The sequence below is a fragment of the Biomphalaria glabrata genome, chromosome 6, assembly GCF_947242115.1.
Source record: "Biomphalaria glabrata chromosome 6, xgBioGlab47.1, whole genome shotgun sequence".
In the NCBI taxonomy this organism is placed as follows: Eukaryota; Metazoa; Mollusca; class Gastropoda; family Planorbidae; genus Biomphalaria; species Biomphalaria glabrata.
The window spans coordinates 766,389-781,704 of record NC_074716.1 but is presented as its reverse complement, the minus strand read 5'-3'; the positions used below and the strand labels follow the sequence as shown (position 1 = coordinate 781,704).

The window sequence follows — 15,316 nt, the reverse complement described above, 5'->3', positions numbered from 1 at the left end:
CTTTCCTCTTATCATAATAATGTTTCTGAGACTGTTTCTCGGAGTCAAAGTGTTTCTTCACCACCTTGAGATCTGGTGTCTTAGGTGTGAGTATTTCCTCGCTAGAAGGTAACAAATTTCTGGGTCGGCGTCCCATGAGTAATTGTGCTGGCGACAAATTAATATTACTCAGTGGAGTAGTTCTGTAGTCTAATAGCGACAGAAATTTGTCTTCGCTTTTCTTCCACAGTTTCTTCACAGTCTGAATAGCTCTTTCAGCCTCACCATTAGAACTCTGAAAATGAGGACTCGACATTTCATGCTCTATTCCGTATGATTTACAGAAGTTCAGGAATTCCCTTGAAGCCAACTGTGGCCCGCTATCTGACCTTAACCTTCTAGGTATTCCATGGCATGCGAATATACTCTTCATTGCTTCGATGATATCTGATGTGGTTTCCTGTGACAGTTCTTTGACATCAATAAACTTTGAGAAGTAGTCAACTAGAAGAACATACTTTTTACCCTCAAAGTTAAACAGATCACACCCAACCATGCTGTATGGAAGGTCTGGTGTCTTGGTAGGCATTAGCGGTTCTGACACATTTTGATTCTGATGTTCAGCACACCTGCTACAATCCCTAACTGTCACTTCAATGTCTGCATTCATGCCTGGCCAATACATGACTTCTCTGGCTCGCTGCTTACACTTGACTATTCCTAAGTGAGACTTGTGAATCAGATTTAGCATGTATTTACGTAAGCTTGGTGGCATGACTATTCTCAGACCTTTGTATATAATACCATCAGAAGTTGATAATTGGTCTCTTGAATCCCAATATGGTCTGACTTCAATTGGAGTCTCGCTTCTTGTGTCTGGCCAACCAGTCATAATTACTTCCAGAAGCATTGAAAGTTCCTTGCTTGTACAGTCTTTAATTTCACTGTATTTCGAATCACTTACAGAGATCATATGCACTGAATCATCTGTAAATTCACATGTCTGTGTATCAGTATTTGGTAGATGTGCACGAGAAAGTGTATCGGAGATAAACATTTCCTTGCCTTTTCTATAACAGACTTTCAGATCATACCACTGCAGTCTTATTAGCATCTTCTGTATTCTCATTGGTGCTGACAATAGAGGTTTCTTGAAGATTTGCTCCAGAGGTTTGTGATCATTATAAACTGTTACTTCTTTACCAAATATGTAGCAGTGAAATTTGCTTGTACTATACACAATTGAGAGCATTTCCTTCTCAATCTGAGCATATCTTGTTTCTGTATCTGTGAGAGCTCTTGATGCGTACGCAATTATACGGCCTTCCTGGAGTAATACTGCTCCCAGTCCATCTTTACTTGCATCACATTCTATCTCTACGTTCTTGTTGACATCATAATATGCTAAAACTGGAGGGTTTGTACAAAGACGTTTCAATTCTTCAAAACTCTTGTTTTGTTCATGATTCCATTGAAATTCTATGTCATCTTTTAGAAGCTTTCGTATTGGAGCATCTGCTTGACTTAGATTAGGAATAAATTTTGCTAGGTACTGAATTAAACATAGAAATCTTCTGATTCCATTTTTGTCTTGAGGAGCTGGCATGTCAATAATTGCCTTTATCTTTGCTGGATCTGGTTCTAAACCTTTCTCTGACAAGATATGACCCATATAAGGTACTCTGTTTTGCCTTATCTTGCACTTGTCATAGTTCAGCTTTAGATTGTACTTCGTTGCTCTTTGCATGACTTGTTTCAAAATGTGATCATGATGCTCAACATCTCTACCAGCTACTAGAATGTCGTCTATGATGACATATGCTCCTTCAATTCCTTGAAGCATTTCATCCATAATTCTTTGGTAAATTTCTGGCGCTGATTTGATTCCAAAAGGTAATCGTAACCATCTATATCTTCCCAGAGGTGTGTTGAAAGTTGTGAGAAATGAAGATTCTCTTTCAAGCTTTATTTGCATAAACCCTGACTTGGCATCGAGAACTGAGAATATCTTTGAATCTGGAATATTAGTGATCACATCTTCAATAGTTTTCATCGGGTGATGTTCCCGTCTGATTGCTTTATTGAGATCTTTTGGATCAATACATATTCTCACTTTGTCATTCCTGAACGAAACAACCATGGAGCTAACCCATTCAGTAGGTTCATGTACTGGAGTAATAAATCCATCAGCTTGCATTTCTTTAAGTTTTTCTTCAACTTTATTGCGTAGTGATGCTGCTAAGCGACGTGGTGGATGAATAACTCCTTTAGCATTTTCCTGTAACTGAATCTTGTATTCTCCTGGCAGTGTTCCAGTTGTTTTCAGCATTTCAGGAAATTCTCTTTGTAACTCGTCTTCTGCCTTGGATTCTATGCTGTCTATCCGTTGTAGTAGTCCTAAACATTCTGCTGTGTCACCACTCAAAATGTTCTCTTGACTAATGTCTACTACCTCAAACCTTGCTTTCACCTCTTGGATATTATTTTTCAAAGGTAGCACTACTGCTCCTAAAGTCTTAATAACATGATTAGAGTAAGACTTGAGCGACTTTGCAGAATAGTTTCTGCACTTTTGTCTTCCAAGGGGCTAGTTCTCTTGACCATAACATAATACTATTATGTTACAATATCCAAACATGGGAAAGGATTTGTGAGTCAACCCTAAAAAAAAAATAGGAGCTGATTACCCTTAGGCAGCATGCAGCATACAGTTCAACATTCTGGCAGAATGTGCGACGCCCCTAATCCCATATTGTATCGGCACTTGATGTTATTAGACACGTCAGCTACGTGGAGAGGGGGGGGGGGCTGATATGTGGGCGACATCGCTCCGAGTATAGCCAATGCCCAGGCTTTCATTTTATTATTTCTGACAGATGATCCACAGTCACTTTGCGACTGAAGGAGGCTATAATGTTTAGAGTACTGTATTAATATGTTATTGGGAAAAAAAGATACAAGAAAAAAAAAACAGCAAGAAAATGAATGATAGGGGCCTATCAAATCATTTGTATAATATTTTTTAGTTGAAAGCAGGTCTCTAAGCTTATTGACTTGGCGAGCTACACAAAATGTTAGAATCTCAAGGCGCGGGCCGCACAAAATTCCTTACACAATCTGAAATAATGAGGTTATTATGTAGAGCCTCCCCTTTATCACTCAGCGTATAAGACAATGTATTATGTATACAAGTAGGATAGTATATGTATGCATTTGAGATTTTTAAATATAGTACTCTGTTTTCTTATATTAATCAGACTGTCTTTTTAGTGATTATTCTAAAATAAAACACATTAAAATTGAAGTTAGCCTACATATATTTTTAAACAGTAGTTTGATTTTTTCTTTTTTTTTTCGGGGGGCGGGGAGTCAGGCGTGACCTCCGTGACTGTCGAAGGCGCCTGGTCAGGAGTCAGCTGACCCGTGACGACTATTAATGGGTCGCAAAATTTGGTTATTAGGAGAATTGCGTTTTAAGACGTTTGACGAATAATAGCCTATATTGCATATTGCTGTATATTGTCTGTCCACTTGCTACGGTTGCAGAAGGGAAAATACAGTATGTATTAGACCATAGCCAGTGGCAGTCTGTCATGAAAAAATAAATGTATGAAGTCATTATGAACATTAGTCCGTCTATCTCTGTCAGTTTTTCCTATGTTCGTGTGTAAAAAAAAAGAGGTAATCGCGGAATAGAAGGAAATAAAACTTGGGTGTAACTGTGTATGGAAATTAATGGGAAAATAATGGTAATAATTGTTTCGATAACTTGAATACCGCATATGAAATATTATATGCAAGGGTAAGACATTCTTGTTTTGTTCCCAGACCATGGAGCCTATCATCTATAACTCTAAAAATTTGATTGACCGAGCATTGTCTGGGAGAGATGCCATTCTTGTGAAGTTCAACAAGTGTGCAGAGAAAGATGGCCAGACTTATTTGTCAGAAGCAAAGAATGTGTTTGAGAAAATGCATGTTGGACATTTGAAATACCTTGTTTACTTTCCGTATATGTGCATTGTTTATTGTGTTTTTTTTTTGTTGTTGATTAATATATGGATGTGTTTTTATACTTGGGAACTTTTACTTTACTTGGTTCGCCCATTTTCTAGTGTAATTGTTATGATTCTGAATGCAAACAAATGAATGCTTTCCCCCCAACAGAATCCAATGCTCCTAGATCCTAAAGCAGATCGGGAAGAAGTCCGGCAATATTTGAATGACCTCTTAGAGCAAATGGAATCTGTGCAACAAAAGTCTAAGGCATTAAAAGATCGTCAAAAGGAGTTGAAGGTTCGTCTGAAGTTCTTTAAATGAGTGCAAAGTAGGTCATTTGTAAAGTAGTTCATGATGGTCGTAACAAGAGATGCGTGGATATCAGATTTCTAGTGTGCACCCTCCCCTCAAGAACTAGGTCATGACACCATTGCACAATCAAATGCGTCTTTTGGGAATGGCAACATCCAATGTTCCTTTTTTTTTTTGTTTGTTTTGTCAATTTTGCTCTTCATTTTTTTAAATTTCCATCCCGCCTCTTCGCTTGCACGCAAAAACTTAACAATCGTCTGCTAAAACTTCATTGATCGTGATGACCAACATTTTTTTTTCTCTCCATTACTATTTAATTTGTTTGTCCAGTAATTCGTTGTTCGTTTGCAGTCCATCAGTCTCTTCGTTTATTTAATTAACCCACATAGCTAAAAAGATCATTTACGGTTTAGGTGGAGGTGATTAAACTGGACTATCTACATGAAGTCCAAACCGAACTTAAAATGAGAGATGTGATGTGGACATGTATCGATCAATGGGACAACATCGTACAAAGATGGACAGAGGTCAGAAAATTAAATATTTGTAGAAGATAAATACTCGTTTCGATGTTCACAAGTTTTGTTTTATTACAAAGATAGACCAACCTGTATGGTATGGCAGCAACCAGGGTTAGGCCTATAACTCGGATCTATAGTGATGACTTTCCGAAGCGCTAATCATACGACTTTTAGTCAGCTATCCCAACCAGGCAGTTAATTAATTCTTCTCTAAATTTGAAAAACGATTATATTATTATTATTATTATAGCTTTTATAAAGTGCTACTTTCATGCTTATAGCATGCTTATATACGCTATGGTCCAATCCCATTTGTGGACCAGTGGGGAGAGGGGGCATCTGTAGATGGTTTTCCGTGCTGTCGTTAGGCGCTCAGTAAACACAACTCTGCTCGAGTCAAGTGTCGAACCTCGAGCCCCCCCCCCCCCCTAAATTAAAACAACAATTAATAAATAGTTTTTCATATTATTGCGTGAACTGCAGCGATGCATAACAGCCACTAGACACTCCAACTAAAGGATAATATTTTTTTAAGGAAATGTTTTGTTTTTTTAAGAATAAGAGATTGACCCTTTACAAAACAATTAGATCAATTATATATATATAACTATATATATATATATAGTTCGTCCATAGTAGTTCAATGATAACCACTTTTGTCTTCCAGGGGGCTGAGGGCTTTGCACTGGGGTTTTGTGCCTCCTCATGTGGCTTGTGAGACCTATGTGAGCCTGGAATGTTCGGCTGTACACTGTTCAGGTTATTCCAGCTGGAGCTAGTGTCATTGGCCTTGCTTTTCTTCTCTGGCGTTTTTCTTCTGCCAGCGTTGTTCTGTTTTCCTCAGCAACCTGTGCGTCAGTTTTCATAGCGCGACGCCTTGATGCTCTGTCATGTGCCTCTATCTCCCATGTGGCTGGGTCTATGCTGAACGCCTTCAGAGAAGCCTTGAGGGTGTCCCTGTTCTTGGGAGCGCTTTCCTTCCCTTAATTGGCCATACAGTAGTCGTTTAGGAATGCGGCGGTCTTCCATTCTGCAGACGTGTCCTGACCATCCCAGCTGGGACTGCATCAGGATTGTGTGGATGCTTTGGTGAGCCGCTCTTCGAAGGACTTCAGTCAGTATCTGGTATCTTGTCTTTCCATTTGACATTCAGTATTTTTCGATAATGAAATCGACCTGCGCATTGCCAAGGCCAGACGGTCTAAAAATGTCTGGAACAGACGATGTACCACAACAAAGACAAGCTAGGGAGCTAGGGATCTATGGAGCTATCATCCTCACTACATTGCTTTATGCCTCAGAAACGTGGACAGTGTACAGAAAACATGCTAATAAGAAACTGAACCACTTCTACATGACATGTCTAAGAAAAATACTGATATGTCTAAGAGCAATTAGATATTCATTATCAGTTCACAGCTAACTTCACATCCACTTTCACCTATCCATTGGTCTGCTGGGGCACCACACAAGATCTGTCAACCTTCTTTCTCCATTTTTCTTTGTCATTTGTCTTTGATAGAATTTCATTCTGATGTTCTTTCTGAAAATATTGAAACCTGCCTTTTTACCTGCCTGGGTGGACCACTTCGGGTGTCGATTTTGTGTTTTCACACAAACTGTCTTTGTAACCTTGTTTTAAAAAGTTGCCATGATAATGTTCTCTCATTCAGTATTTGATCATTTTAATAGATGTAGCTCTAGCGACTAGCCGCGCTAGGTCTAGAACAAAAACAAAACCTTTACTTATGTGATACTCGATTTTATTTTTAATGTTGTAATAAATAATATTTGGCCTGCATCACAATCCGGCCGTATTTATTCTTCATTGAAGTCTAATCTATATTTTTAATCTATATATGGGAAAGGACCAATGGCGAACGCTTTTGTGCCAGTTTTTAGTTTAGAATTTATAACTCCGCAATGGTTAAACTTATTAAAAAAATGAAAACATCTGCGGACTCCTCAGCTATTGGGCGATAAAACTAAATTTGACTCTTTTTTCCAAATCAGCTATTAAATTTATAATTCAAGTCAACTTACGGTAGGGGTCGGACCTAATAAGCGAACGCAATTTTCGCGGGAGTCATAATGAGCGAAAGGCCGTAAAAAATAGCGAAATAGCATGTTAAAATATAGGAAATTATGCTTCAATTAGCTCTATCATTTAACTTCTTCATGAAGCATTATAACTATTGTCCTCCTTGTGGCATTAGGCCTAATTTTTTTTTCACTTTTCTTGTGCTCCACATCTCCTTTCTCTGCTTGGAACTGATGTCTATATAGCCAACGAAACTTGCGATCAAATATTTTTAAAAGAAACTACAAAATTCTATCTCGCCTCCTCCCTATAGGCTAGTCCACGTCGTTTTACTCTCCATTTCATAAACTCTCGTTACTGCGACTATTTTTTTTAAGAACACATGTTCAGTGCACTTAATCACCATCAACTCGATCTCCCACACACACACATACACACACACGCGCGCTGATTGACCTAAAGGCAGATCCCGAATGCGATGGATTGATGGTGTATGGGAGGCAGATCTACAACAGCTTGGGTTTCAGGCATGGAGACGAAAGGCTCAGGAGAGATCTTGTAATTTTATACATGTATATTATATGGTAATTCTTATATTTATTACTAAATATATAGTTCGCATTTTTTCCGCTCCTGAGATCGAATATTTTCTCCTGGAAAACTATTGGAAATCTCCTGAAATCCTAATCTCAGAATGGTGGGGGAACCCTGTGAAAATGAATTCTGATCTTTTAAACATTTATACACATATTAATATCATTAATTAGTAACAAGAGGTTAACCAGCCAGTTAAAAAAAGGAGGACGGCAAAACAGAGGTCAACCCTCCCCCCCCCCCCCGTATAAGCCGTATAGGCCTAAGCGTTGTTAAGGTCAACTGAAGCGTCATTTCACCCTCACTGGCACAGAGGAAAATAACTGCCAGCATATGACCTCTGAGAGACTGTTGGAGAGCTGCGAGTCAAACATTTTAGACGGAAAGAAAATGCGGGAAAATATGCTGGTCATAACTGGGCGTAGTCATGCGAAACACGTAATGCTCTCATCCTTAATCTTTTAAATCGAAGACATTGGGTTAAGGTTAAAAATAGGCCTATTATTTTAATATTTCAGTTTACAAACAATAACAATAGATAAGACAAAAAGAAAAACAGATTAAATCAGTCATTAAATTATAATTAAATGCCTTTTTAAGCTTATTATAGGGGCTTTCGCTGAATAGGTTTTCAGTTAAAAGGGTCATTTTGAGCGAACACCCCATAATATATTTTTTTCAACGGAATAAATAGCCTTAGCTATTATAGCTAACTATTTCCTCATCTATTTAGAAGTACAATATGCAAATCTTTTTCGGCCAATGTCCATTGGTGCTTTAAAATCGCCTTAAGTTCGGACCTATTCTCGTTTATCCGGAAACGTTTTGAGAATGAAATTTCCATACATGTCAACTTTGACCTTCAGCTATGCTTTATTGTATGAGGGAAAACGAAAGTGAATATGTGGGAAATGTAGAAAAATGGAGTCTTTGTAATATAATTATTAGTTCTGCAGTTACTTTTGAAATAAATAAGAATGGATACAAATTACGGGGAGGTGTTCGCTTTATATGCCATTTCGCTGATGGGCCTTTCCTATATATCTAGATCTATATATAGAATCTGTCACAGATCGTAATATAAACAAGCATGGCGTCTGCTACACATGTTCAACATTTGTGCAGTTCTAGCTACGTTATCATTGAATGTGAGTGGCGATAGCAATATTTATAAAAACAACACCGAAAGTCTTAGTAAAAAATTACACCCTCACAAGACTAGATTGATCATTAGTATCATAATTATGAAAAGCCTAGATTTTAGTCTCTGCCTCTCTAGAGACACTAGAGTAGTCTAGACTATAGCTATGCGAAATTCCCGGATGTTGACAGTTTTACAATTGCGGGAAACCTGAGCGGCCATTTTTAATTTTTTTTTACTTTGAAAATTAGTGACAATGACTTTTTGCTTAATTAGTAAATAAAAAATGTTATTTAGGAATCCATATCGATTTTTTAGGTTTAAAATATACATTTTTAAATTAAAAAACTAAAAAAAAAAAAAAATAATAATTTAATGTAAATTTTTTTGGGGTTGAACTTGAGTGATAAAAATAGTTATTATTTGCAGAACTATTACAAGACTCGTATTGCTTCATTTACAAAAAAATATTGTATTTCGTGTAGATAATCCATTTTAACATAGTTCTAAATCATCTACATTGCTTTGTATGTCCAAGGTTTTTTTTTTCTCTTCATTTATGTGAGGTACCCAAAGTTCATTAATGTTAATATGGCGGCCAATGGGACTGACCTTGAATTTTTGCATTTACGTACACATCTTTGAATGAACAAATTGACACATTTTGTTCTATCATTATTTTTGTGTGTAGTATATGCATTTTTCTGTTACTTCTACATAAGATTTGAAATCTCTAGGCCCAAGGATTTTTAATAATAGCATTTCTGTCCTGCATGTAGTATCTACATTGCGAAAACAAAATAAGTTTCTAATTACAGTCACGTGACTACAGTGCACTAATTTGGCCTATTTTTTACTGTAGTCAGGTGTAAACAATAAAACATCTTCGTAATGAAAATGTTCTCTGGAATTCTAGATCTAGATTATAAGTATAGATTCTTCAGCCAGATCTACCTTAAGTGATAAGTAATAATCTATTGATTGCTCAAATGACTGCACAAATGTAGATTATAGATCTAATTTGTAGACTAATTAAATTTTAATTTATAAATCATAAATTGACATAGATCTAGATCTAATTAAATCTAATTATAATCATAGCTAGATGATAACTTCTTTTAACTAGATCTAGACTCTAGATCTAGATTAAAATTATAATAAATATAGAAAATAATTATAATTAATAGAATCTAAGAATCATATAGATAGAATGCCTTTCTTGCCTTGGGCCTTAGACTTATGACTTTTACTAAGTTATACTTAACTTATGGGCTTGGCCTTGAAAATACTAGGCCTAGATACTAGATCTAGAATAGATTCTAGATGAGTAGAGTCTAAGTGTAGACATTGTAGATATAAGTATAAGATATACTAGGTCTAGATCTGGTATCTTAGATCTAGATTAGATTGACTAGATTTATGAAGTTTTGAAATCAGATCTATTACTGGATCTAGACTTAGACTTAAGTTACAGTCAGTTACTGAGGACTGAGTGAGTTAGACTATTCTAAACAAGCTTTAGAAGACTTTAGCATCTAAAGTGACTAAAGAGCCTGCCTTTAGCCTTAGTGTAGACAGACTGTTGACTTTAAGTAACTATTCTAGACAAGCTTATGCTTAAGCTTAGACTTGACTTAGCCTTAGCCCTTGGGCAGGTCTTCGAGTAAAAATACTTTAATTTTTAATACTAAACTTTAGACTTTAGATCTAACTAGTCTTGTTTAGAAAGATAGATAGCAGATAGATAATATGCTAATTTAGATGGATTGAAAATAATCATCTAGATCTAGTAATGATATGCCTAATAAATATATCTAGATGTATTAAAAAGATAAGACTGTAATAAATCTAGTCCTAGAGTTAAGAGTAATTTATATAATCATAAAATAATTATTATCTATAAAAATCTTAGTCTAAAATAGTCTAAATTTACTATTTTTCTAGTTCTAGTCTTGTCACTATATTCTATGATCTATTTAGACTCAGTAGATACTCTAAAAAGTAAAAAAATAAAGTTTTCCCTTCAGACCTTGCGATCTATGGGGCAGATGATGTTACGGTCATCTGTTTCTTTGGCTAACGGTTAACAAGCAGGGTGTTATGTGACCAACTGCCTTTATTTTACCCAACTAAAGTCAGGTACCCATTAGAGTTGGGTGGACTCAAGGGCGTCCTAAAAATCCCGAAATTCAAAATCCCAGTCTTCATCTGGATTTGAACCCAGGACCTCAGGTTCGGAACCCAAGTGCTTAACCATTCAACCGCAGTGCCCCAGTATTTACTCTACTGTGATTTAAAAAAATAATCATTCAATGTGCAGATGTCTATCCTAGACTTTATAGATAGAAATATAGGAATAGGCAGTCTATATCCAGCTGTAAATCTAGATGCATATATATATATATATATATATATATATATATATATATAATACACACAGACACGCTCATGCTACACAGATTAATTTCTGTTTATAAATATTGTTAATCTTCAATAAATCAATCAGTAACAGAGTTTAAAACAATAAGGTATATAAAGGAAAAAAAAATAATACCAGCAAATATAGGTATGTTTCGTAAAATGTTCAGCAATACAAGCTATTTACAAGACACTTAGATATCCAGCCTCGGACGAATATCAAATTTTACTATCTGGTCATATCAGGCTCTGGCCGAATATCAAATAGTACTATTCGGTGCACCATTAATATATATATATATATATATGTGTATATATATATATATATATGTTTGTGTGCTACTGTCCAAGTCTCCTTCGTCAGTTCATGTGTTGTTCTATATAGCTTTGTTTTAGTTTACTCTTCAGTTTTCATTTATTTCTTAATACATATATAAAATTGAATAAATTAAGAAAATAAAAAGAAAAAAAACAAATCCCTTTTCAGATCTTGTGGTCTGTATGGCATGTGATGTATAAAACTAATTTCTGTGTCCAGCGCAACGACCAACTGTCTTTACTATTCCCCAACTAATGTCAGGTACACATTAGAGCTGGTTGGACTCATAGGTGCCCAAAGATACCAAAATTAAAAGTCCCAGTCTTCTCCAGGATTTAAACCTCAGGGGCCCTGGTTTTGGAAGCCAAGCTCAACCCTTAACCCTAACCCTTATCACTCAACCACCGCACCTTTACAAATTACTAATGCTTTAGCCAAAATGCATTTAAGATGATGAGATTTTAAAAAAATTACTTAAAACTTAGCTCAGGAGCTTACCCAACTCATGAAAAAGCAATAATTTAATGGTTTAAAGTGTGTCGTAAAGCATGACTATTACTATCATTCTAGATCTATCATACTATTATATTTTCAAGCCAGAAATGAGTTATATCTTGTTTGGTAATTTATAATAAAAGATTCGTATATAGAAATAAATTTCAATTAATATATTTGCGTAACCTAGTAATATGTAGCTTCATTATATATCATATTAACCCATCATCATATCCAGTGCCTTAATTACAAACTCATTATTTATCCCTCATCAATTACATCAACCTTCTTCAATACATTGCTTATACTTTCATCAAAAATAATAATCAATTGAATGTCTTCTGATTCACTTATAAGTTGGTGAGTGGGGCAACTTCCTCAGGTCCAGAGCATAAGGGGGGACCCGTGATAGAAGATTCCCTTGTTTCTCAATCATTTTTATGATGATTAAAGGCCACTAAATAATATTAGCACACTGGGGCAAAATCTTACAAGCTGCAAATTTATTACAAAACAGTACATAATGTAGTCAAGCAGCCAACAGTACACTAGCTACGTAAGGTACTATATTTTAGATGTTTGTAATAAAAAGGCTGACAGTATAGAGGGGGTTGAGCCAATAAGTGTGATCTGGAACAGTATATATAGTTTACGCTTACTGCTTCTTGGCCCATATATGGCACTGGCCTGGGGCAATAAGGTCATTCATTATTATATATCTTCAAATTTACATTTACACACACACAAAAATTAAACAAATTAATAAAATATATTTAAAAAGAAGTAAAAAAAACAAAACATCCTAAGCTTTTTTTTTTTAATTGGTTTTTTAGCTATCTGATAAACATTAAAGAAATGAAATATGTTTTTGTTCTATTTTCAGAAAACATTATCCTATGTTAACGCATCAAAAAATATGCTTTTTTTTTAAAGCTGTTTCACCTACAACAATAAACTATATATATTATTGTTTGGTAAATAACAATTGCTTCAATAATCTACAATTTAAACAAATAAAATAAAGCAAAATAAATATTTAATTGCAAAACAAAGCATTAAGATAATACCGGATAGTTAAGAAAATTAGAAAAAAAATTAATATAAATAAAATATTATACAACAAATGCTTTTAGTAGGCACATCCTATGCTTTTTTTTTTATATATATATATTTAGCTATGTAATAAAAATTAGCGAAAAGTTACGCATTTTTGTTCAATTTTCAGAAAACCTCATATAGTATGAACAAAAATGCGTTAAAAAAAAAAAATAAAATTAACTTCTTGAGCGTATAGATATAATCTATATATCATTGGAAAGCTCAGAACAAGTGCTTCCATAATGTATTATAAAGAATTTAAAAATCTAAAAATAAAATAATATTTTATTACAAAAATAAATTATAATAATGTCATTTTTAGTTGATTAAAAAAAGAAAAAAAAAAATCTGCAAATAAATTTTATAAAACAATTGGATAACTTAATTAAGCACATCCTAAGCTTTAATTTGATATATAGTTTTTATCAAAGTGATGAAAATTAGCGAAATGGCATACACTTTAGTTCGATTTTTCAGAAAGTCTCACTTCCTGGGATTCCATTGCTTCAATGTATAAGTGAAAACGCGTCAAATTTTACAACATTTTTTTATCAATTGGACCTATATTAACATTCTATACCTCGTTGGAAAGCTCAGAACAAGATCTTTAATAATTTACTATTAAAATTAAAAAAATAAAATTTCACAAATTTTTATCACATAGCTATAGACTACCGTCACCGTCTCTAGAGAGTACTAGCTACATTTACATTAGTACATTACTCAGTCATTACTGTGTGACTGTGTCATTACAATTACATCTATGATCTAGATCTAGATTGACTAGATTAGATCTAGATCTAACTAGACTGCTAGAGTCTAGAGGACTAGACTCTACTGTCTAAGTGACGTCTACTTCTACTCTCTAGACTAGAGTAGAGTAGTCTTAGGTCTAGGTCTAGAATACTCTAGAATCTAATCTAGATCTAGTCAATCTAGACCTAGAGGACTAGTCTAATGATCTAATCAGACTAATCTAATCTGATCTTGTCTAGTCAGTCTAGTGACTCTAGAGTCTAGATCTAGTCTCTAGTCTAGCCAGTCGATTGGCCAATTCCCTGCTTAGACCTAGGCCTAGGCTGGCTAGACCTAGAGATCTATTACACTATGACTATTATATTACTATTATTGTATTATACTAGAATCTAGTATTGCCTATTGGTAATTAGATCTACTATTTTAGTATTTATTAATTATTAGTCTAGATTATAGAAATACATTTCAATGAATTTCGTTGTTACTGACTCAACACTGATTGTAACATTTTGATGCAGTCAATCTAATGACTAATCATATGATCTATAATAACCTAGAATAGAACTTTAGATGTAGTACAACTAGTACTATATCTACTACAAGACAATCTAACTAATAAACTAGCCCTTTCATGGCTCCTGGCCTACCAAACTTATACAGTTTTATACAGCCCTAACTAACATAACTCCAGGCACATCTAATACAGCCCTATCATGGCTCGAATTACGGCCAATCTAACTGTATTAGTGTTATTTAATTAATACAGCTCTATTTTCACTCCAGGCCTGTTTAACTAATACAGCACTTTTCATGGGCTTATTTATATAATAATTTGACTCCAGGCCTATCTACCTAATACAACACTATTTCAGCTACACGCCTACTCCAGGTTTATCAGCTGGTCATATTTAAATCTCAAATAAGTTAAATATGGGAGAGCAATGGAATGGAGTAGCACAGTTATTTCTCTCTCTCTCTCTGTCTATATATATATATATATATATATATATATATATATCTTCCCTATAACATGCACATACGCCTACACAATAAACTGACTTTTAACCAGACTTTAGAAAACATTTTAAGTTCATTGATAACATGTGGAGCAGCTGTTCAACTATTCAAAGTCACAAGGATAGATATTAACGAGTGGCAGATGCATTTTCTTTTTGGTTCTAATAAGAAGGTTGCTGCAGTGTCTTTCATTTATCAGATGTCTTTGTAAAGATAATTCTGTTTCAAATGAAAATTAGGAAAGCTGTGTAAAAACAAAACCATTGTATTGTTAAATAAAAAGATTTACTACTACATATAGGAAACCCTTAATGTGAAAAGGGTAATCTATAAAATGAATGTCTGCATATGACTGTTAAGAATCTAAGCACTTCACTGTTAGGTGCACTGTCCCAATGTTTCCCTTGTTTATTTAAATAATAATAATAATAATTGTAAGCCCTAATATTTTTTACATTAAGTTTTTAAGTTTTATATATATCTAGGTTTAGCACCAAGTCATTGCTTGCATTTATTGAAATCATTATATTAGACATGCATATTGCAAATATTGCTATAGTTTATAAGATTTTAAACACAAAAAAAAACAAGATTAAATAAAAAAATATATATATATTTGCAATAAA

The 15,316-nt window shown here is 34.5% G+C and overlaps 1 long non-coding RNA gene across 1 annotated transcript; it reads right to left on the bottom strand.

Moving 5' to 3' along the window:
* Positions 1–8,993: 8,993 nt before the first annotated feature.
* On the bottom strand, positions 8,994–13,587 carry LOC129926744 (uncharacterized). The gene is made up of 2 exons (XR_008778465.1): positions 13,375–13,587; positions 8,994–11,275 (listed from the first exon to the last, which is right to left on the bottom strand). It is a non-coding gene; the product is annotated as an uncharacterized LOC129926744 (long non-coding RNA).
* Positions 13,588–15,316: the final 1,729 nt, after the last annotated feature.